The following is a 24,091-nucleotide window of genomic DNA, read 5'->3' on the forward strand; positions in this document are numbered from 1 at the left end:
TGTTCCACTCAGTTGCTAAAATTACAGCTGTAGTGCCTCTGGTCAAACTGAGGCCAGTCATTCAGCCAGTTAGTCAGCGAGCCAGACAGTCTTTTCAGTCAGTCAGTTAGTCACAACAGATTTGATTTAACCTTTAAATATCCAGGAAGTCCCATTGAGGTCAGGAGACTTTTACGAGGAAGACCTGGCATGTAATATAGTGTACCCAATCCATTAACCGGTTAATGATGGAGAAAGCACAATAAGTCCAACTCCTCTCACTTTAAATCAAATTGTATTTGCGCCGAATACAACAGCTGTTGACCTTACAGTGAAATGCTTACTTACAAGCCCTTAACTTCTACATTATGAACTTCTGCAGCCGTCTGCGGTCAAACCTACTCCATCCCTCTCATCCCATGTTACTGAATCAGGTCTTCCAGAGGTCCTGGTTGGAGGATTACAGATTTCCTGCTTATTACCTCATGATTCTGGGAATCTTCCAACCAGGATTTCTACAAAACCTGGGAATTTGGGGGAAGTTGCTGGAATATACATGGAAAGTAAACATGCACGAAGATGCGTCACAAAAGAGTGAAAAAGAGTGATTGCTAACGAACTGTAAACCACTTTAGATAACTAGCTAATCTTCTTCGCACCACTTTAACTAACTAGCTAATCGTCTTGGCTAACTGTGGGGTGGAACAATTAGCTTATTTACAGTTCATTAGCAACTGTAAATCTCTACTCTAGAAAATGCGACGCAGTCTCCAAAACTTCAAGGTGTCTCCAGTAATGTTTCCTTTTAAAAAAATGTTTGTCAAATCGTATTTGCAACCCTATCCACTTTGTTCTTGTCATTGATGTTGTGGCGTGAGCTCGTCACAGTGTGGGGCACACCTGAGCCACCCTACCTGACGTGACAGCGTCAGCCTCCAGCAGTGCCAGGGCCTGGCTGCCAGGTAGCTAAGCTGAGGCACATGCCAGCGGGGACCACACACACACACCTGGACCTCTCTATCTCTCTCTCTCTCTTTCACACACACACACACACACACACCTGGACCTCTCTCTCTCTCTCTCTCTCTCTCTCTCTCTCTCTTTCACGCACACACACACACACACACACACACCTGGACCTCTCTCTCTCTCTCTCTCTTTCACACACACACACACACACACACACACACACACACACACACACACACACACACACACACACACACACACACACACACACACACACACACACACACACACACACACACACACACACACACACACCTGGACCTCTCTATCTCTCTCTCTCTCTCTCTCTTTCACACACACACACACACACACACACACACACACACACACACACACACCTGGACCTCTCTATCTCTCTCTCTCTCTCTCTCTTTCACACACACACACACACACACACACACACACACACACACACACACACACACACACACACACACACACACACACACACACACACACACACACACACACACACACACACACACACACACACACACCTGGACCTCTCTATCTCTCTCTCTCTCTCTCTCTCTCTCTCTCTCTCTCTCTCTCTCTCTTTCACACACACACACACACACACACACACACCTGGACCTCTCTATCTCTCTCTCTCTCTCTCTCTTTCACACACACACACACACACACACACACACACACACACACACACACACACACACACACCTGGACCTCTCTATCTTTCTCTCTCTCTCTCTCTTTCACACACACACACACACACACACACACACACACACACACACACAAACACACACACACCTGGACCTCTCTATCTCTCTCTCTCTCTCTCTCTTTCACACACACACACACACACACACACACACACACACCTGGACCTCTCTATCTCTCTCTCTCTCTCTTTCACGCACACACACACACACACACACACACACCTGGACCTCTCTATCTCTCTCTCTCTCTCTCTTTCACGCACACACACACACACACACACACACACACACACACACCTGGACCTCTCTATCTCTCTCTCTCTCTCTCTCTTTCACGCACACACACACACACACACACACACACACACACACACCTGGACCTCTCTATCTCTATCTCTCTCTCTCTCTTTCACGCACACACACACACACACACACACCTGGACCTCTCTATCTCTATCTCTCTCTCTCTCTTTCACGCACACACACACACACACACACACACACACACACACACCTGGACCTCTCTATCTCTATCTCTCTCTCTCTCTTTCACGCACACACACACACACACACACACACCTGGACCTCTCTATCTCTCTCTCTCTCTCTCACGCACACACACACACACACACACACACACACACACACACACACACCTGGACCTCTCTATCTCTCTCTCTCTCTCTCTCTTTCACGCACACACACACACACACACACACACACACACACCTGGACCTCTCTCTCTCTCTCTCTCTCTCTCTCTTTCACGCACACACACACACACACACACACCTGGACCTCTCTATCTCTCTCTCTCTCTCTCTCTCTCTTTCACGCACACACACACACACACACACACCTGGACCTCTCTATCTCTCTCTCTTTCACGCACACACACACACACACACACACACACCTGGACCTCTCTATCTCTCTCTCTCTCTCTCTCTTTCACGCACACACACACACACACACCTGGACCTCTCTATCTCTCTCTCTCTCTTTCACGCACACACACACACACACACACACACACACACACACACACACACACCTGGACCTCTCTATCTCTCTCTCTCTCTCTCTCTTTCACGCACACACACACACACACACACACACACACACACACACACACACACACACCTGGACCTCTCTATCTCTCTCTCTCTCTCTCTCTTTCACGCACACACACACACACACACACACACACACCTGGACCTCTCTATCTCTATCTCTCTCTCTCTCTTTCACACACACACACACACACACACACACACACCTGGACCTCTCTATCTCTCTCTCTTTCACGCACACACACACACACACACACACACACCTGGACCTCTCTATCTCTCTCTCTCTCTCTTTCACGCACACACACACACACACACACACACACACCTGGACCTCTCTATCTCTATCTCTCTCTCTCTCTTTCACGCACACACACACACACACACACACACACACACACCTGGACCTCTCTATCTCTCTCTCTCTCTTTCACGCACACACACACACACACACACACACACACCTGGACCTCTCTATCTCTCTCTCTCTCTTTCACGCACACACACACACACACACACCTGGCCATCAGCACAGTACAGTTACACTCATAAACAAATAAACAAGCTAGGTGACAAAAAATAAATGGATTCAGATTTGGATCAGTTTGGTTCAAATGTGACTTGTTTCAGGAAGCTAGGCGTATGTTGCACGCCACTACATCACAGGAGAGGGATTTGAACCTAATACAAAATATATATAAAAATTGAAGGGCCTCCCGAGTGGTGCAGCGGTCTAAGGCACTGCATCGCAGTGAGGCGTCACTACAGACCCTGGTTCAATCCCTGGCTGTATCGCTGGGAGACCCATGAGGCGGCGCACAATTGGCCCAGTGTCGTCCGGGTTAGGGGAGGGTTTGGCTGGCAGGGATGTCCCTGTCCCATTGCACTCTAGTGACTCCTTGTGGCGGGACGGGCGCATGCATGCTGACTTCTGTTCCTCCGACAAATTGCTGCGGCTGGCTTCCGGGTTAAGCGAGCAGTGTGTCAAGAAACAGTGCGGCTTGGCAGGGCTGCGTTTCGGAGGACGCATGCCTCTTGATCTTCGCCTCCCCCGAGACCTTACGGGAGTTGCAGTGAAGGGGCAAGACAGTAGCTACAAATTGGATATCACAAAACTGGAGCGAAAATGGGGTAAAAAGTAACAACAAAAAAAGCTTTTTTGAGATAGAAATGTCTTCTGGAGCATGTGAACTTTCATGTGCCTTAATAACAAACGTGTATGCCATCTGTCAATACGAATAGAATTGTTGAATTACGAGCCTAGTTGGTTTATCCACGTAAAAACACAGGAACCTTTCTGCTAGCCATGATTGCCTGAGATAATGGATGGGCTGGACATGCCCATAGAGGAGTTCGGATTGGTCTGTCATGTAGCATGCTTCTGTCTATAACATGAGCAGCTCAGTATGTGTCCATGCTACTGCGGCTTTTTTGAAAGATATAACGTTAACCATGGAGTACTACAAAAGTTTTACTACTGTTCTCAACAACATTGCTGGCCTGAATTTAGCAGGCACTATTGACAAAGATCAGTGGGGAAAAGTTGTGATGGACTACTTTCTGCACACGGTCAGTGTGAACCAGAGTGACTTGACACAACGGGCTAAACATGCGTTCATCCATGTATACTGGTAAGACGAGTCTAGCTACATTTTCAGATATTATGCATTTCAAATTTGGTCAGAAAGTTGTTTTCATTGCAGGTTAAAGTGTACTGTTAGCTAGCTAGCGAACGTTAGCTTGCTAGCTCGCTAGCTAAGGTTACGTATATAATCTGTGTAGTAATAATATTTATATCTCAGAAACCATTTTCATTGACAGTTATAGACTAATGCTAGCTAGCTAACTAACATTGAACGTAGTTGGTTAGCTTTAAATACCTGCAGATTCATACTGCAGCATGTCATGCAAGGTGGCTAGTTATGACAATCCGTATGTACTGCATGGGTTGGGATTATGGTTCATTGTTTAGCCAGCTAACTCGCTACCTAAATGTCTAAACAAAAGGCTCCACTTCGCCAGAAGATTACATGACCCATCAAGTAGGCAGGTGTGTCTGGGGGGTGGTTATAGAATTTATTTCACATTACCCATCAATTTAGACAAGTTCGTTTGGGTAAGAATCATCTAATAATTATAAAATATGTATACAATATTTTTATCTGGAAACTTTTGATATTGCTACTGTGCCAAGTGACTATTTCCCTGTACTGTTTACACCTGTATGATGTGTGCATGTGACAAATCAAATTTTATTTGATATAGTATGTGTTTACTAGAGACGGTAATGTGAAGAACAGCATGACCTGTACAAAAGCCAGGTTAGGATATAGGCCAAAATGTATTTTTACTACTACTTTTTGCTACTACTTTCAACACTTTTAGTCTTTAAAATCTTTGGTCGTTTACTACACTACCTAACTCACTCTGTTTAGCAAACGAACCAATGTAAATGCTTAAAGAGATGGGTGTGAACAATGATGAATGGGTGTAGACAAAGAAGAGCTCTCCAGTAGGTGTATCAAAACAGTCAAGGGACATTTTCAATGTCACAAATGGAAAAGAGATAAACACAGGACAAGCCTGAAAACCATGACAACCCATGCCATTGTATATAGACCATGTCTTAGGCATTGAACATCAGTAAATATGTCAAATTATATCTACCTGTCTTTGCAGCTTTCCGAAGGTGGTGAGACAGACAGTAAAGACAGTTGAGAGAGAGCAGAGAAAGGGCGGAGAGTGAGAGGAGGAGTATTTAAGGACCAGTGGCCTGGCTTTGGCTTTGAGGTCAATGAAAGAGAGCGAAAGAGCAATAGAAAGAGATAGAGAAAGTGAAACCTACACGACACAGACACACAAACAAAAGATAGAAACTCAGACTAGAGGCTGCGGAGGTTGCGCTTCCTCTCTGTCTTCTCTACACTGACATAGAGACTCAAGGCTAGAGACTCTGAATTTCCTGTTGAACTGCCTGAGCTTCCTGTGGGCTCTGGCCCTTGTCTCCCCTCTGTTGGATCTCTGTCTCCTCACTCAAATCTCTGAGAGCCACAGCCATCAGAAAAAAAATGTACGGGACAGGCAGTCCCAGTCAACTGCGACTGGCTAGCCCCAGAGCTCTGACCCAGCACTCCGCAGCCTGCAACACACAATCACCACAGTACAGTCCAGTCAGCTGGGGATACGTGGGATGGATGATGGACACATTCTCGACACTGAACACAATGATGTTTAAAGGGAGTCAGCACTTCTACAAACATTTTTAGGGTGTGCGTCAACTTATGCATTTTATTAAAGGGATAGTTCGACATTTTGTCCCTTTTTTACTTACCCAGAGTCAGATGAACTCATGGATAGAATGCGTATGTCTCCGTGTCCAGTACGAAGGAAGTTAGAGGTAGTTCCTGGAACCATTGCTGACCAGCGTTAACACAGCGACTAGAAGTCTACAGGAGAAGCTTGCATGCGGCAAGAAACATACAAATAGTTTCCATGAGTTGGTGTGACTCTGGGTAAGTAGAAAAAAGTACTTAATTGCCAAAATGTTGAACTAGCCCGTTGAGTGCAGCCACTCTGCTCAGCAAACAAACTAAAACATTCTTGATACAGTATGTTGTCAAACTGGGGGTGTGGGACCATTACACACTCATAGTAGACAGAGCATGTATAGAAGAGTACTGTGTTACTGTGCTGTGTTGGCAGGCTATGAATCAGTGCTGTTAAAATGTCATTAAAAAAGTGTTCAATTATGTTATCAAAATGGGACTTCCCACTACAGACAAGAGTAGAGAGAGAAAACAGAGCACGTACTGTAGAGTTGGCTACAGTGCTACTGTACTGAAGGTGTATAGTATAGTAGTCTACTGTACTGAATGTGTATAGTATAGTAGTCTACTGTACTACTGTGAGGTAGGTGTAAGTGGAAGACTCAGGGTACGAATCAGCGGATGGTGAAATCCAATCAGGCCAATCCAGTCATATCCTGAAGAATCCTCTTAGTGGAGAAATCCTCTGTTCCTGCTCCACAGGTGTAACCATGACACTGTTGCACTCAGTGCATTGACCTATTGGGCAGACACACACACTCGCACACACACGCACAGTCATAGAACATGAGAATTGTATTGAATCTGGTCTTCCAGTAGCCTATGCCGAGTTCCCAGCATGCTCTGGTTTTCAAGGGGAAATGGAAAGACACCCTGTGACGAGACTCACTTTTGGACGCTAACAAGGCGACACTCTATCTTAACTCCTCCTCTGCATTTACTGGATTGGTTGAACAGTGCAGAAGAGCTCCTGCCCTGACAGTTTTTTCTTCTTCTCGTCAATACCAGAACGTGAGGGATCTAGTTTCGGATGTTTCTTTTACACATGCTACGTTACGTTACATTTCCAGATGCCAGAGAATATATCACTTTTCTGTGGAAACAATTTTCATATACTCTTAATTAACCCTTCGTGCTTAGAATAGCCAATTATATTTCCACCAACCATTTAATTTGGTTGGCTTCTTTTTGAATGCTTCAGGCTCAACTTGAGGGTTAAACTACTGCGTTCTGGAAATCGGATTAGATACATAGTTTAATGCCAAAAATATGTTATTCGCAATGTCGCTAAGCACAAAACAAAACAACCAAGACATCAATTGCCACTACAATGTCAAAACATGATTTTGTCATGAGTTCAGTTCCATTTGCTTGATTTTGCGGACCCACGACTATGGTGTATTGTCATTAGCTAGTTAGCATGCTAGCGACGCTAATCAGCTAGCACTCTTGAGAAACAAGATTATCTGGTCTGATGAAACCAAGATTGAACTCTTTGGCCTGAATGCCAAGCCTCAAATCTGGAGGAAACCTGGCACGATCCCTATGGTGAAGCATGGTGGTGACAGAATCATGCTGTGGGGATGTTTTTCAGCGGCAGGGACTGGGAGACCAGTCAGGATCAAGGGAAAGAAGAATGAAGCAGGGTACACAGAGATCATCGATAAACTGCTCTAGAGGACCTCAGACTGCGGCGAAGGTTCACCTTCCAACAGGACAACGACCCTAAGCACACAGCCAAGACAACGCAGGAGTGGCTCCGGGGCAAGTCTCTGAATGTCCTTGAGTGGGCCAGCCAGAGCCCGGACTTGAACCCGATCAAACATCTCTGGAGAGACCTGACAATAGCTGTGAATTGACGCTCTCCATCCAACCTGACAGAGCTTGAGAGGATATGCAAAGAAGAATGGGAGAAACTCTTCAAATACAGGTGTGCCAAGCTTGTAGCGTCATACCCAAGAAGACTCAAGGTTGTAATCACTGCCAAAGGTGTTTCAACAAAGTACTGAGTTAAGGGTCTGAATACTTATGTAAATGTGATATTTCTGTTTTTAAAAAATATAAATCTGCAAAAAAAACTAAAAACCTATTTTTCATTATGGGTATTGTGAGTAAATTGATGAGGGGAAAAAACGATTTAATCCATTTTAGAATAAGGCTGTAACGTAACAAACTGTGGAAAAAGTCAAGGGGTCTGAATACTTTCTGAAGGCACTGTATATGGATATGAACCAGAGATGTAATCTTGCTCTCATGGTCTCTGTCTTTATATTCGAGCTGGATCTTGGTCTCGATACACAGGGTCTGGGTCTTGATAGTTGAGTAAATGTAATTTAATTTCACTGAATTCAATTCTATTTCCTTTAATTCAAATTTGAATTGCAATTCTGTATCCTGTTTACTACTTCAATTCAAATTAAAATAAATTCAAGTATTTATGAGGCATTCACATTCTCTTGAATTGAGCACAATCCCGGCACACACACACACACACACACACACACACACACACACACACACACACACACACACACACACACACACACACACACACACACACACACACACACACACACACACACAAACTCCCTCCCTCCCCTCTCCCTTACCCACTCACTCGCCCGCCCTGTCCAGCCATTGCCCCTGGCAGTGCATATCCTCCCACAGAAGCACTAACAGCTCTAAGAGCTTGGCTTCTGAGGTGCTTAATTGTCCCAGAGAGGCCATTAGAACACTGTTAGAATGTTAGACTGGAACGTTAGAAAGAATGCCACAAGGCTCTATGGATCCCCTCCACCACATGCTCCAGTGGAGCCGAGGCAGCGCATTACATTACATCACCATACGAGTCACTGCTGAGTGATGCAGAGGAGGAGACGAGAGCGAGGACAGAGAATTCAGCAAGACACATCAGAAACACAAGGCTAATTTACACCCCCCCCCCCACCCCCCCCCCCACCCCTCACTGCTTCAGAACAGGCCTCTCTTACACCATTCTTCCTTTTTTCTCTCCAGCTCTCTCCCCCTCTTCCTCCCTCTCTTTCTCGCACTCTCGCTGTCTTTCCCTCTTCTCTCTCGCTCCCCTCTCGCTTGTCTTCAGAGACAAGGCCTCTATGTGACAAAGGCATCGAGACAAACAGCCGAGGGTGGGGCCCAACTGTAGTTGGCACTGCGCTTACTTGAAATGCTGAATGACACTGTGCCAGTACATTGTGACTTTGTGCCAGAATTGTGTGAGTACTAAGTGATGAGCAAAGCCTTCTGACTACCCACAGTGCAACAGAGAAACTATATTATACACTATATACAGTGGGGCAAAAAAGTATTTAGTCAGCCACCAATTGTGCAAGTTCTCCCACTTAAAAAGATGAGAGAGGCCTGTAATTTTCATCATAGGTACACTTCAACTATGACAGACAAAATGAGAAAAGAAAATCCAGAAAATCACATTGTAGGATTTTTAATGAATTTATTTGCAAATTATGGTGGAAAATAAGTATTTATTTATACTAGTATATTGGTGTAATATGACATCAACAGTGTGAATTAAGAAAGAGGGTGCCAGTGTAAGTGCTGTGGTGGTTCTGGGTCTGCTTCAGTCAATTCTGAGCAGCTGTGGTAATACACTATACACCAAGAAAGCAAAGGTAACTGAACTAAATGACTATCGCCCCGTAGCACTCACTTCTGTCATCATTAAGTGCTTTGAGGGACTAGTCAAGGATCATGTCACCTCTACCTTAACTGAAACCCTAGGCCCACTTCAATTTGCTTACCGCCCCAATAAATTCACAGGCAATGCATCGCACTGCACACTGCCCTATCCCATCGGGACAAGAGGAATACATATGTAAGAATGCTGTTAATTGACTATAGCTCAGCATTCAACACCATAGTACCCTCCAAGCTCATCACTAAGCTCGAGGCCCTGGGTCTGAACCCCGCCCTGTGCAACTGGGTCCTGGACTTCCTGACGGACCGCCCTCAGGTGGTGAAGGTAGGAAACAACACCTCCACTTCGCTGATCCTCAACACTGGGGCCCATGACTGCATGGCCACGCACGCCTCCAACTCAATCATCAAGTTTGCATACGACACAACAGTAGTAGGCCTGATTACCAACAATGACGAGACAGTACAGGGAGGAGGTGAGGGCCCTCGGAGCGTGGTGACAGGAAAATAACCTCTCACACAACGTCAAAAAAACAAAGGAGCTGATCGTGGACTTCAGGAAACAGCAGAGGGAGGACCCCCTTATCCACATCGACGGGCCAGCAGTGGAGAAGATGGAAAGCTTTGAGTTCCTCGGCGTACACGTCGAGGTCCACCCACACAAACGACCCAAATGGTCCACCCACACAGAGAGTGTGGTGAAGAAGGCGCAACAGCGCCTCTTCAACCTCAGGAGGCTGAAGAAATTTTTACAAATGCACAATTGAGAGCATCCTGTCAGGCTGTATCATGGCCTGGTACGGCAACGGCACCGCCCGCAACCGCAGGGCTCTCCAGAGGGTGGTGCGGTCTGCCCAACGCATCACTGGTGGCAAACTACTTGCCTTCTAGGACACCTACAGCACCCGATGTCACAGGAAGGCCAAAAAGATCATCGGACAACAACCACCCGAGCCACTGCCTGTTCACCCCGCTATCATCCAGAAGGCAAGGTCAGTACAGGTGCATCAAAGCTGGGATGAGAGACTGAAAAACAGATTATATCTCAAGGTCATCAGACTGTTAAATAGCCATCACTAGCACATTAGATGCTGCTGCCCTATATACTTAGACTTAATCACTGGCCACTTTAATAATGTTTACATATATATTGTATTCTATTCTACTGTATATGCCGCTCTGATATTGGTCGTCCAGATATTTATATATTCTTAACTCCATTCCTTTACTTAGATTTGTGTGTATTGTTGTGAAATTGTTAGATATTACCTGTTAGATATTACTGCACTGTTGGAGCTAGAAACACAAGCATTGTGCTACACCCGCAATAACATCTGCTAAACACGTGCATGTGAAAAATACTATTTTATTTGATTTATACACGAAAGTATGTGGACACCCCTTCAAATTTGAGGATTAGACTATTTCAGCCACACCTGTTGCTGACAGGTGTATAAAATCGAGCACACAGCTATGCAATCTACATAGACAAACATTGGCAGTAGAATGGCCTTATTGAAGAGCTCAGTGACTTTCAACGTGGCGCCGTCATAGGATGCCACCTTTCCAACAAGTCAGTAAAAATCGTCTGTCCTCGGTTACAACCCTCACTACAGAGTTCCAAACTGCCTCTGGAAGCAACGTCAGCACAATAACTGTTTGTCGGGAGCTTCATGAAATGAGTTTCTATGGCTGAGCAGCCGCACACAAGCCTAAGATAACCATGTTCAATGTCAAGCGTCGGCTGGAGTGGTGTAAAGCTCGCCGCGATTGGACTCCGGAGCAGTGGAAACGCATTCTCTGGAGTGATGAATCCTGCTTCAACCAGCTAACTATATCATCTGACCATTGGTCTTGAAGTCTGTGAACCATACAGTGCATTCAGAAAGTATTCAGACCCCTTCCCTTTTTCTACTTTTTGTTATGTTACAGCCTCATTCTAAAATGGATTAAATAAAAAAAATGTCCTCATCAATACCCCATAATAACTAAGCGAAAACAAGTTTATACATTTTTGCAAATGTATTGAAAATACAAAAACAGAAATACCTTATTTACAGAAGTTTTCAGACCCTTTGCTATGAGACTCAAAATTGATCTCAGGTGCATCCTGTTTCCATTGATCATCATTGAGATGTTTCTACAACTTGATTGGAGTCCACCTGGGGTATTTCCAATTAAATGGACATGATTTGGAAAAGCACACACCTGTCTATATAAGGTCCCACAGTTGACAGTGCATGTCAGAGCAAAAACCAAGCCATGAGGTCGAAAGGAATTATTCGTAGAGCTCCGAGACAGGATTGTGTCGAGACACAGATCTGGGGAGGGGTACCAAAACATTTCTGCAGCATTGAAGGTCCCCAAGAACACAGTGGCCTTCATCACTCATAAATTAAACAAGTTTGGAACCACCAAGACTCTTCCTAGAGCTGGCCAAATCAGGGGAGAAGGGCCTGGTCAGTGAGGTGACCAAGAACCCGATGGTCACTGACAGAGCTCTAGAGTTACTCTGTGGAGATGGGAGAACCTTCCAGAAGGACAACCATCTCTGTAACACTCCACCAATATTTTTACATTTTTAATTTCACCTTTATTTAACCAGGTAGGCCAGTTGAGAACAAGTTCTCATTTACAACTGCGACCTGGCCAAGATAAAGCAAAGCAGTGCGACAAAAGCAACAACACAGTTACACACAAACAAACGTACAGTCAATTACACAATAGAAAAGAAAAATCTATGTAGTGTGTGCAAATGTAGAAGAGTAGGCAGGTAGGCAATAAATAGGCCATAGAGGTGAAATAATTACAATTTAGCATTAACACTGGAGTGATAGATGTGGAGATTATGATGTGCAAGTAGAGATACTGGGGTGCAAAAGAGCAAGAGGGTAAGTAATAATATGGGGATGAGGTAGTTGGGTGTGTTATTTACAGATTGGCTGTGTACAGGTACAGTGATTGGTAAGCTGAACTTTACAGTGTCCCAAAACTTTTTGGAATTAGTGCTACAGGAAGCAAATATCTGTTTGAAAAAGCTAGGCTTAGCTTTCCTAAATGACTGAGTATTTTGGTTCCTGACTTCCCTGAAAAGGTGCATATCGCAGGGCTATTCAATGCTAATGCAGAACGCCACAGGGTGTTTTTGTGCTGGTCAAGGGCATTCAAGTCTGGGGTGAACCAAGGGCTATATCTGTTCTTAGTTCTACATTTTTTGAATGGGGCATGCTAATTTAAGATGGAGAGGAAAGCACTTTTGAAGAGCAACCAGGCATCCTCTAGTGACGGGATGACGTCAATATCCTTCCATGATACCCGGGCTAGGTCGTTTAGAAAGGCCTGCTCGCTGAAGTGTTTTAGGGTGCGTTGATAGTGATGAGGAGTGGTCGTTTGACCGCGGAGCCATTACGCACACAGGCAATGAAGCAGTGATCGCTGAGATCCTGGTTGAAGACAGCAGAGGTGTATTTAGAGGGCAAGTTGGGCAGGATGATATCTAAGAGGGTGCCCATGGTTACGAATTTAGGGTTGTACCTGGGAGATTCCTTGATAGTGTGTGAGATTGAGGGCATCTAGCTTAGATTGTAGGATGGCCGGGGTGTTAAGCATGACCCAGTTTAGGTCCCCTAGCAGTACGAACTCTGAAGATAGATGTGGGGCAATCAATTCACATATGGTGTCCAGGGCACAGCTGGGGGCTGAAGGGGGTCTATAACAAGCGGCAACGGTGAGAGACTTGTTTCTGGAAAGGTGGATTTTTTAAAGTAGAAGCTCGAATTGTTTGGGCACAGACCTGGATAGTATGACAGAACTCTGCAAGCTCTCTCTGCAGTAGATTGCAACTCCGCTCCCTTTGGCAGTTCTATCTTGTCGGAAAATGTTATAGTTAGGGATGGAAATGTCTGGATTTTTGGAGGCCTTCCTAAGCCAGGATTCAGACACGGCTAGTACATCCCGGTTGGCGGAGTGTGCTAAAGCAGTGAAGAAAACAAACTTCAAGAGGAGGCTTCTAATGTTAACATGCATGAAACCAATGCATTTACGGTTACAGAAGTCAACAAATGAGAGCGCCTGGGGAATGGGAGTGATGCTGGGGGGCTGCAGGGCCTGGGTTAACCTCTACATCACCAGAGGAACATAGGAGGAGTAGGATAAGGGTACGGCTAAAGGCCAACAGGACAACGGCCCTAAGCACACAGCCAATACAATGCACGAGTGGCTTCGGGACAAGTCTCTGAATGTCCTTGAGTGGCCCAGCCAGACCCCGGATTTGAACCCGATCAAACATACCTGGAGACCTGAAAAATAGCTGTGCAGCGACGCTCCCATCAAACCTGACAGAGCTTGAGAGGATATGCAGACATGAATGTTGTGTCATATTAAAGCAGAGGTTGTGCTCTTTTAAACTAAGTTAACTTGTAATCTTCATTTGTTCTTTTAATTTGTTATTCTTGAGTCATGTCTGTTTGTTTGAAAAGTGTGAGAAAATTTGCTTTAGCTTGAAAATGCTCAGTAATCTACAGCAGCATTCAAAAATTCTATTGGGTTCTAAAGAGTTAAAGAATTCTTATTATTTCAATTTTTTTGACACACAAAACTATTCAGGCAACATGGATCTTCATCCATCGGGGAATTGAATGTTTCAGAAGCTTGATCTTATCATCTAGCCACTAAGCTAGCAAGTTAGCAAACCAAATGCACAGCTGGAGCCCTGAGCTGGATATAATTGATTTGCCACATTTTAGATAGTTAACTTAGCACGCACGCCCGCAGCCCTCACAAAGCGGGGGGCCGGGGCAGTACTGAAAATCATACCTTCGGTATATATGGTATATCGCCCAAAGAAGATCATCCAAACCCTTTCACGGCAGGGGACATACATATTATGTAAATTGAAATTTCATCCCGATGCCTTTCTTCGAACTTTCATCAATTTGAAAAAGCTCTCTCTCTCCCTCTCCCTTTGCCCATGTGTGACTGTGAGGTGACTGTTATGAGTGAGTTTCCCTCTCTCTCTCCTCTGTGTAACTGTGAGTAGACTGTCCAAGTCTTACCCCTGGGGACTCTGAAGGGGGGGGGGGGGGGGGGGGCTCTGTTTGACCAAGCGTGTCTAGGAAAGTCACACACACATACACACAAAGTATTTTCAGTATTATGACTGATTAAGTACACTAGCTGCAAGCTTCTGGCCTGTTTGCCTGCCTGTAAATGCATGCAGTAAAACCTGCATGCATTTCTTTATGTAGTAAAATAAATGAAGAAGTGCCAGTCTGTGCAGGAGCAGGTCATGTGAGGATTGTTGTTCTATTCCCCTGTCGCTGCCTGGTAATGTCAGAGCAGAGCAGAGCTGCTTCCAGGCAGCTGCATGAAGGACGCTTCACTTTGCTTGCATCCCAAATGGCACCCTATTCCCTATATTATGCACTACTTTTTACCAGAGCCCTGGTCAAACATAGTGCACTAAATACGGAATAGGGTGCATTTTGGGATGCAGTTGTGACTCCACACTGCAGCCAGGGAGAGAGAGAGACTTATTTATAGCTGATCAAAAGTCCCTGTTGGGCCGTGGGCACTGTGACGGTCAGGACCGATGGGGACAACCACACTGACTGGCTACGCGCACATGCGCGCACGCACACACACACAGACACACACACACACACTCTCTCGGGTCTCTTGTAAGATGAGGCATGATGGCTCGATCATCTCTGCTTTCTCTGCATGAATAATACAGATGCCAAGATTGGGCTTGGTGAGGTTTCACCACATCTTACTGGGCAGAAAGAGAGAGAGATTTCCAGTGACAATCTTGATTATTATTATTTTAATTATGTTAATATTGTAAATGTATCACTTAATCTCCAAAGTACACTTTGGCAATATGTGCATTGTTACGTCATGCCAATAACGCAAATGGAATAGAATTGAAGTTGTGAGAGAGAGCGTTCATCATGTGTAAAGTTGTGTGCGCTACAAATAGGGTCTCTGCCAGAGACCCAGCCTGTGTGATTAGCCCCTCCCTCTCTGTCACTTCTCAGTTTATCATCCATCACACACACACACACACACACGCACCAACCCCTCTTCCTCTTACACGTCATACAAAATCACCTGTTAGAGAGATTTTCTCTAGTCAAACAGAAAGAAAGGAAAAGCGACACTATCATTAAAACTAATCAGCACTTCTTTATTCCTGCCTTTTTGCCGGCATCGCCATGGAAACCCACTGAGAGCTGTCACTGGATATCGACAACATTGGAACATTGGAAAGGAGGATGTGGAGGCAGATAGATAAGAGGGGAGAGAGAGGGGGGTATGAAAGAGAAAAATAAGGAGACAGAGGGGGAGGGAGAGAGGGGGTACAGAAAGAGAGAGAAATAAAGAGAGAAGGATAAAGAGACTAATGGAGTGTGTGTAAGGGGGGGTTGTATAGTTAAGGCTCTCTGAAGTGTTGTCAATCAAAACCACCTCATTGAACTGTCAATTGATGATCTCGAAGATTTCCAATGCAATCAGTAGTAATTACCAATACTTCCTTTCGCAACATATTCAGTTATGGTTGATCGGCTTACGTTTGCCATGTAATATGAGAGAATATAGAGGCTTCTCCGTTACAGCAGTCATCACAGGTTCATTTCACCTGGCAACACTCCACTGAGGCTCAGGTACTGTAGATGTCCTCTACTCCATTCCCGCTAACCCTGTGTGGAACACCTTGAAGGATAAGTATCAGCAGCAATTCCCCAGCTAGAGCAGAATACCCTTTAGAGTCATACCACGGTCACAAGTTAATGTTTTACCTCTGTCCATTCAATGACTAACATAGCCAAGCCCACACACCATCCCTCCATCCAGTCATAAAATATATGGACTCTTAGTCAGCAAAGTTAAGATAGCACAGGAGCCTCTCCCAGTGAGAATACATGACACCATACTTTTAACACAGCCCTCCAATAGACGTCTTACAATCCTGCTCTACTATGTTCAGTGGGAATAGTAAGACACCGGACCAAAGGGGTGCCAAAGATGAGAATGAGACCTTATTTGTGTGTGTGTGTGCATCCATCTCTGTGTGTGGTTCTTCTGTGCTGAAGCCATCTGGGTGACTGTGGTGACATATGGATCTTTGAGACGATGGAGATGTGCACACCAAGGCCACACGGGTAGGCTACAGACTAGAGAAAGCCACATGTATGGGGCTGGGAATGACCAGGGACCAAATGATACGATATTATACCGATACTTAGGTGCCGATACAATATGTATTGCAGTTCTCACAATTCTATATGTATTGCAACTCGATCACTTTATTGCGATTCGATGTTCCAAACATATTTCTCACCATATGTCTGCTGCAGATGGACAAGAGGGAGCAATGAGAAAACAGTCATGGAAGTAAGTGCTGAAAACAAATTGGCTCCCTGTTTAAAAAGAAGATGGGGAACAAGCTATGGAGGAAACATACTGGAGTTTTGGTGCAGGTACAGCCAACTAGCAGAAAAATAATATTGCGATATTGTCAAAACAATGATATATCGTCAAAAATAATATACCAAAATGTTGTAGAGGATAGATAACACAAGTCTCCATGGTAATGTTTGACAAACAAACACTTTGACAGGTTTACAGACTTTTACAGCTAACCCAAATGAGATGTTACATTTCAGCTACCCTACCCCAGAGACACCGGAGCTCATTCCTACAACAAACATGATGTTTTCAACTTTTCAGAATAGAACAGAAAAAGGATATGGAAAATAAAATGTATTTGCTGGTCTATTGTTACAACTAAATTCACACATGCTACTCACAAACAAAGCTTGCTGAGCTTCCAAGTAATAAGTAACATGATTATTCCATTTGCGAACTAGGCAAGAAGGCAACAATGGCCTCTTGGACCTCTGCTATCTTATCTAAATGAAATGTAGGCTATAAGACAGACTCGTTAGATAACACAGTGAACAGTGCCAGAATGCATACACCCTAGGCCCAGATCTAAATACTATAGGAAACAAACAAAAAGGGGATATAAAGAAGACCATTCATTGTCAAAGTTTCAGCCTACGGCTGTAAGTCACTGCAGCTATAAGTCACAAACACTTCATACAGATCATAGACCTCATACAGGTGGTTAAAGTGTGATCATATCTGGAACAGGACAACTAGGGGGGTGCCGACATGGCCATACTTGTATTCGTATTCGTATCTGTAAATTGACAGTTGATAGTCAGATCGGCTCGGATGATAGTCGTGATCGGCGAAAAAGGAAATGTTTTAATAAGCAAATATCCATCTCCACGTTTATAGACCAAACAAGCTGCAGATTAAGAGCCATGGAGGGGTGTGTGTGTGTGTCTGGCCTGTGTCTCCTCAACTTGCAGCGGGCAGAGAAGTTTGCTATCAGTCAGAATGCGCATCGATGTTTCATATTTCTTTTTCCATACCCTCGCCCCGCCTGTGAGTTATTATGCACATTGATAGCTTGATAACAAACGTCCTTGCCATTTGATTTAGCATAGCAGCAGGCTAACAGGAGGCAGCAGCAGTCTGAATGACCAGACCGAAAAAGAGAAGTGAAAGTGATTGGGTGAAATGATGAAGTGAGTGGGCAGAGAAATACAGCTTCACTCTATCTAATCAGAGCAGCAGGATCAACGCACAGCCCGCCCTTATCTTTACAGACAAGCAAACTAGCCAGTTGACTTATTTACACCCTGTAGCACCTCACTTGACTGACTGGCATTAGAAAGATGCTGGCTGACATTCGAAAATGTATATATTTTTTTCCCACAGATAATTACCAAAAATACTCGGATTATAAACGTATCCAGAAAATTGCCCATATCCGTTACGATACTCGTTTTGTCCGACTATTCGGCACACATCTAATAACAACTAACACTGTTGGGGCACACAGGTGATCGCATAAACATTTCCAGAAACCAAGGCTTCAATCAACCCAAGCCCAGGTTGATGCAAACAACAGACAAAGCTATCATTAACATACTTGTAGAGTATGTTATTCTGTGTGTAGGTGTGTCTGGTTGTTGCCAGGTACTCCTGTTGACACTCAAGATGACTGATGTTTTTGTGCTGACTGCTGAGGAGGTGTGATGGAGTGACAGGTACTGCATGCATCTCTATGGACTCTACATTGTTAAAACTAATAATGTCATCATATTACAGTTGAAGTCGGAAGTTTACATACACCTTAGCCAAATACATTTAAACGCAGTTTTTCACAATTCCTGACATTTAATCCTAGTAAAAATTCCCTGTCTTAGGTCAGTTAGGATCACCACTTTATTTTAAGAATGTGAAATGTCAGAATAATAGGAGAGAATGATTTATTTCAGCTTTTATTTTTTTCATCACATTCCCAGTGGGTCAGAAGTTTACATACTCTCAATTAGTATTTGGTAGCATTGCCTTTAAATTGTTTAACTTGGGTCAAACTTTTCAGGTATCCTTCCACAAGCTTCCCACAATAAGTTGGGTGATTTTTGGCCCATTCTTCCTGAAAGAGCTGGTGTACCTGAGTCAGGTTTGTAGGCCTCCTTGCTCACACACTTTTTCAGTTCTGCCCACATATTTTCTGTAGGATTGAGGTCAGGGGCTTTGTGACGGCCACTCCAATACCTTGACTTTGTTGTCCTTAAGCCATTTTGCAACAACTTTGGAAGTTTGCTTGGGGTCATTGTCCATTTGGAAGACCCATTTGCGACCAAGCTTTAACTTCCTGACTGATGTCTTGAGATGTTGCTTCAATATATCCACATAATTTTCCTTCCTCATGATGCCATTTATTTTGTGAAGTGCACCAGTCCCTCCTGCAGCAAAGCACCCCCACAACATGATGCTGCCACCCCCGTGCTTCACAGTTGGGATGGTGTTCTTCGGCTTGCAAGCATCCCCCTTTTTCCTCCAAACATAAGGATGGTCATCATGGCCAAACAGTTCTATTGTTGTTTCATGAGACCAGAGGACATTTCTCCAAAAAGTACAATCTTTGTCCCCATGTGCAGTTGCAAACCGTAGTCTGGCTTTTTACTTTTGTACCTGTTTCCTCCAGCATCTTCACAAGGTCCTTTGCTGTTGTTCTGGGATTGATTTGCACTTTTCTCACCAATGTACGTTATCTCTAGGAGACAGAACGCGTCTCCTTCCTGAGCGGTATGACGGCTGCGTGGTCCCATGGTGTTTATACTGGCTTACTATTGTTTGTACAGATGAACGTGGTACATTCAGGCGTTTGGAAATTGCTCCCAAGGATGAACCAGACTTGTGGAGGTCTACATTTTTTTTTTTGAGGTCTTGGCTGATTTATTTAGATTTTCCCATGATGTCAAGCACGTTTGAGTTTGAAGGTAGGCCCTGAAATACATCCACAGGTACACCTCCAATTGACTCAAATTATGTCAATTAGCCTATCAGAAGCTTCTAAAGCCATGACATCATTTTCTGGAATTTTCCATGCTGTTTAAAGGCACAGTCAACTTAAGTGTGTGTAAACTTCTGACCCACTGGAATTGTGATACAGTGAATTATAAGTGAAATAATCTGTCTGTAAACAATTGTTGGAAAAATGACTTGTGTCATGCACAAAGTAGATGTCCTAACCAACTTGCCAAAACTATAGTTTGTTAACAAGACATTTGTGGAGTGGTTGAAAAACGAGTTTTAATGACTCCAACCTAAGTGTATGTAAACTTCTGACCTCAACTGGATATATCTATCATATAGCCTATCCCTTTACATGGTTATCATTTGGAGGACCTTTTCAAGTGTAGAGTTTTGAAAGGAAGTGATCCTAAATCTCAATAACATAAAAGCTTTTCTAGTATGAACACAATGGGGCAGTGGCTACTTCAACAAAGCATGAGATTAAATTCCTGCAAGTGTTGTATAGCAGCAGAGCACTCACATCAAATTAATTGTTACTGTTAGTTATACAGCTCTCCTGGCCTAATTGCAGGTTGATGCTTATTGTCATGAGTCTTGCCCTGGAGGCAGAACTGAGCGGTTTCTGCTAGATGGGCCAGCTGCAATGTCAAAATGGCCTATATCATAAAAAATTTAGGAAAACAAAAATGTGCTTTTTAGTCTTAATTTAAGGTTAGGGTTAGCAGTGTGTAGGATCTTAAGTTGATCACTGTTTTGTTACTGAGAATTTTCTTGCAGTGGTTTTTAGTTTTAAAAAGGCTTTAATAGTTTGTCATTTCCGCTTTGGAATTCAGAATTGACTCGCCCTAACCAAAAATGTATCAACCCCTACAAAAATGTCCATCAATTATGATCCACATAATAATTCACATGTTGTCACGCCCTGACCTTAGAGAGCCTTTTTATTTCTCTATTTGGTTAGGTCAGGGTGTGAATTTGGCTGGGCATTCTAGTTTTTCTATTTCTTTGTTGGCCAGGTATGGTTCCCAATCAGAGGCAGCTGTCTCTGATTGGGGATCATACTTAGGCAGCCTTTTTCCACCTTTAGTTTGTGGGATCTTGGTTGTGTGTAGTTGCTTTCTGCACTGCATGTAGCTTCATGTTCGTTTTGTATTTTGTAGTTTTTTCAGTGTCATTTAAATAAAAGAAAGATGTACGCTGAACACGCTGCACCTTGGTCCAATCCATCTCTAAACGAACGTGACACGTGTCCTGTTGCTGTAGGATTATTTTTCTTCTGTAGGAAACTGGCTCAAAGTAAGATCCTACATCTGTAATACATGTGAAACATGATTATAAATCTAGCATGAAAAGTCTTCATCAGTCTTCTATTGCCTACAGGAATAAATTAAACTGTTTACGTGGTAGGCCTATAGAAGTCCTATGATATGCTTATAGCAATTACAATAGTGTCCATGATGTCCACTACACATACTTGGAACAATTAAAATAAGGTGAAAAGTTCACACTGTTGTCTCTCAACCTTCCCGTCCTCTCGCCTTCCCTTGACTTGAATATGTAAGATGATTTATTTAAAAAATAACTCATTGTGAAACCTTAAATCAGAATGTGGTGGTAGCCTATCTGTCATCGCTGTGGTTTTACTTAATGAATTATGTCTGTAACGTGGCAGAGAGAATCGTAACATGGAAATTGGAATTCAAGATTCATGAATTGGCCAATTGTGCATACAAAGGCCTTGTTAATATAATTCAACTTTGCGCAATCACCCCAAACAGAGGACAGGACGAGACATTCACATTACATAGCTCATAATTACTGCACGCTTGGCAAAGCAGGTCATTTGAATTAGCTGAATACCATCTCAATTCTCTAAGACAAATGAATCTGTGAAATGCTATCATATCTTTATAGTCGTAGCACATCAATAACGTGAAATGGTCAAAATTGTAGCATTAAAAGGCCTAATACCACTATAATAGTCCTGCTGCTACTACATTATACTATTCACACAGTAATGTATCAGGATTCATGGGTCATTCTAGGGCTATTATCCCACAGATGGCCCAGGCAGGTTGACTGGGCTCCAGTCCCTAGTTGCATGTTTACATCTCAAGACATCCTATTTCAGATCAACCAGCTGTGAGCCAATGTTGGCCATAACTGGCTAAAGGGTTTTCATTGAGTTCAAAAGGGAAGTCTGTAAGATGTGCACAAGCAAATAGACCTATCTATGAACTATCAGAAGTCTTTTTTTTATACTAAGCCTACTGTGTGTGGTATGTGGTAACTGTAGTCAAGAAATAAAAACATGAGAGAACACATAACAATGCAAAACATAATTTGCATAGCATGATTACCGAGTTGAGCCGAAAACTAAACGTAAACAATGTACACATTGTGTGTGTGTGTGTGTGTGTGTGTGTGTGTGTGTGTGTGTTATAGGCGTATTACTCAACTATTTTGTTTATGGTGGATCATTTGCACAAAAACAACAGAATGCATATCCAAAATTAGGTAGGCTACTTTTCATCGGTTTCAACCAATGTCTGAAAAATAGCAGGGCTGCTCAAGATGAGTTTTGATTCGACACAGCACGATGGACCAGGGAGCAGCCGCCGATGCAAGCTGACTTCACAAAATAACAGTCGATACAGCCACAAAAAACATTGGCTAAGTATTTCGTTTGTTTATAAGAAAGCTTCACAAATGTGAGCGCTTTCTTTCAATACAGCATTCGTTTAGAGGTAATATGGGAGAGAAATCGCAGTTTATTGTCCCTGCCTGTCGTCTGAATTGTCGCTGTCATACTTTATACCATTTTAACATAACCGTTATGCACATAGTAGCAAAAATTAAGGAATGAACCTCCGACAAAATTCCTATGCACAAACGCCTTTGAATTTGAAAAGGACGATAGGAATTCTAACGGAGCCTCGTTCGTGAATCCCTGTCCGCTATTTTGTTACCTCTCGGCTGCGGTCGAAGCAGGCAAATAGCAACAGGCCAGGGATGGAGGGATAAAGGAGTCGGCGCAGACACACATTCCTATTCGTTTTCTGCACACACAGTAAGGAAAAATGTCTTACCGGGCTTTATCTCGCAAAGCTTGGATTTCTTCAAGGTCTATGTTCTGCCTGACGATGATGCTTTGAGTTGTTAAGCTGTCTGAAGACTGAAGGCGGAAACAGGAACTAGGAAGGGAGACTGCTACGCGAGCCGGAGTAGTCACTCCGCTCTGCTTGGCCTCTACTGGGGCTTCTTGAATTGACACAGAGCTGCATTGCGCATGCTCGAGTCAATTCAATGAGCGGTTCGAGCCGCACACAGTCTTCTGATGCGTTGTTATTTTCCACATTTGAACCTATTGAACGAAATTGTCTTCTACACCTTTTTTTATATGGGGGAATTTGGTATTACCAGAATAGAAGTGGATATTGAACAGATCAATTTGGTGTCCAAAAGTGTGTTTAATAAACAGGTGTCTTCATGATATCTATTTGTGAGGCCCTGAAAAATCCGAAGAAAGTGTGTAATCACATAATTCAATGGGGACATTTTTTTTTTTAAATAAACCGATTAAACTGATTACTCTATCTGGCATTTTTCAGGCGCTTTAAAAGTTAATGATATCCCAGGCTTAGAAAGAGTAGGTGGGCAGGTGGGTATATTTAAGCAATAACGCCAGAGGAGGTGTTGTCTATGGCCAATATACCACGGTTAACGGCTGTTCTTAAACACGACACAACACGGAGTGGCTGGTTACCTTACCTTAGTTGAAATGTCCCAGCAGCAGCACACTGTGCCCGTATTCGTGAAGCATCTCGGAGTAGGAGTGCTGATCTAGGGTACGTTTTGCCTTTTAAATCATTATGAATAAAATAACAGGGGGGACCTGATCCTAGATCAGCACTGCTACTCT

At 43.7% G+C, this 24,091-nt stretch overlaps 1 protein-coding gene across 1 annotated transcript in view; it reads right to left on the reverse strand.

The window, feature by feature from the left end:
* LOC120060481 (alpha-(1,6)-fucosyltransferase-like) overlaps window positions 1–23,376 on the reverse strand; it is a 123,202-nt gene extending 99,826 nt beyond the window's left edge. The window contains exon 1 of the mRNA XM_039009831.1: window positions 23,259–23,376. The gene's annotated coding sequence lies outside the window, so the exon portion shown is untranslated. The remainder of the gene's footprint in view (window positions 1–23,258) is intronic.
* Window positions 23,377–24,091: the final 715 nt, after the last annotated feature.

Source organism: Salvelinus namaycush, chromosome 15 (genome assembly GCF_016432855.1).
Source record: "Salvelinus namaycush isolate Seneca chromosome 15, SaNama_1.0, whole genome shotgun sequence".
Taxonomy (NCBI): Eukaryota; Metazoa; Chordata; class Actinopteri; order Salmoniformes; family Salmonidae; genus Salvelinus; species Salvelinus namaycush.